General features: G+C 43.9%; 1 non-coding gene across 1 annotated transcript; it reads right to left on the bottom strand.

Moving 5' to 3' along the window:
* Window positions 1-643: 643 nt before the first annotated feature.
* LOC148565537 (small nucleolar RNA R71) lies at window positions 644-747 on the bottom strand. The gene has a single exon (XR_015884999.1). It is a non-coding gene; the product is annotated as a small nucleolar RNA R71 (small nucleolar RNA).
* Window positions 748-1,740: the final 993 nt, after the last annotated feature.

Raw genomic sequence — 1,740 nt, 5'->3', positions numbered from 1 at the left:
ATACTGTCTGCACCTATTTTCTCTGCTTGTACTTGTTGGTTGTATGACAGGGAGAAGAAGCGGGGCTTCAACTTCCTTTGATTCTGAACCGGAGAGAACCTTCCTTAGACTAAGGAGGGAGGCAAAAGAAAAACGAGTAGTTGGTGCTGAAGAAGAGGAGGAACAGTTTGAGGAATACTTTGAACCAAACATGGAAGAAAACATGGAAAATCATCATGAAGAAGAGACTCACCACTATGGCAGAGGAGGTGGAGCAAATCATGCTGGGGAGGATAGAAGATTTTTGGGCTCTTACATTAATCCAAACCCAGGCAATTGTGGAAGTAGCATCCAAAAGCCAACAATCCATGCCAACAACTTTGAACTTAAACCACAACTCATCACCCTTGTTTAGAACAACTGTTCATTTGGAGGAGGTGTTCAAGAAGACCCCAATCAACATTTGACCACCTTCCTGAGAATATGTGACACAGTGAAATCTAATGGTGTTCATCCTGACGCCTATAGACTGCTCTTATTTCCCTTCTCACTCAGAGACAAGGCAGCCAAGTGGCTGGAATCCTTCCCAAGGGAGAGCTTGACAACTTGGGAGGATGTGGTGAACAAATTCTTAGCAAGATTCTACCCTCCTCAACGAATCAATAGGCTGAGAGGTGAGGTTCAAACCTTCAGGCAACAAGATGGTGAGACTCTGTATGAAGCATGGGAGAGGTTCAAAGACTTAACAAGGAGGTGTCCACCTGACATGTTCAACGAATGGGTCTAGCTGCACATTTTCTATGAAGGGCTCTCTTATGAGTCAAAGAAGGCAGTAGACCATTCATCTGGAGGATCCTTGAACAAGAAGAAGACCATTGAGGAAGCCATAGATGTTATTGAAACAGTAGTAGAAAACGACTACTCCTATGCTTCCGAAAGAGGGAACACAAGAGGAGTGATGGAGCTAAACAATCTAGATGCTTTGTTGGCCCAAAACAAGCTCATTACCCAGCAGCTGGCTGACCTCACCAAGAAGATGGAGAGGAACCAAGTAGCAGCAATCTCCACTTCATCAACAACACAAGAAGGAGTAAACGAAGAAGCAGAGCGGAGTCAGGAGCAAGCCAACTACATTGGGAATTCACCAAGGAAAAACTATGATCCATACTCCAAGACTTACAATCCTGGATGGAGAAATCACCCGAACTTTGGGTGGGGAAGTGAGCAAGATCAAAACCAAGACCAGAGAAGTTACAACTCCAACAACAATGCAGCTCACCAGCAATTCACCCAGAGGACATCTCAACACCCCCACAACAACACTTCTCCACATACTTATCAAAACCAAAACAGCACATCTACTCTGAACCACTCATCAATTGATGACAAGCTCTCTAAGATTGAAGCCTTACTTGAAGGAATATGCCAAGAGATTCAAGAAAATAAGGTGTTCAAAGAGAAGGTGCGAGTCAATATTAAGAACCAGGGAGAGACCATTATGAAGCTGGAATTCCAGGTAGGATATTTAGCTGAGAAGATTCCCAAACCTACTGATAGCTTCCCAAGTGACACGGAGAAAAACCCCAAGGGAGAAGCAAAGAAAGTAAGATGGGAAGATTGCAAAATGGTCACTACAAGTGATCAAGAGATTGAAGACAAGCAAGGCAAAATGCGCAAACAACCTGAAGACAACTCAACAAAGGAGGAGGATAGAAAGCACAAAGAACCAGAAATCTCACAACAAGAGCTGCTGACGCTCTA

The sequence above is a fragment of the Arachis ipaensis genome, chromosome B5, assembly GCF_059453495.1.
Source record: "Arachis ipaensis isolate K30076 ecotype BB chromosome B5, ASM5945349v1, whole genome shotgun sequence".
Classification (NCBI taxonomy): Eukaryota; Viridiplantae; Streptophyta; class Magnoliopsida; order Fabales; family Fabaceae; genus Arachis; species Arachis ipaensis.
This window is presented reverse-complemented; position numbering and strand designations above follow the sequence as displayed.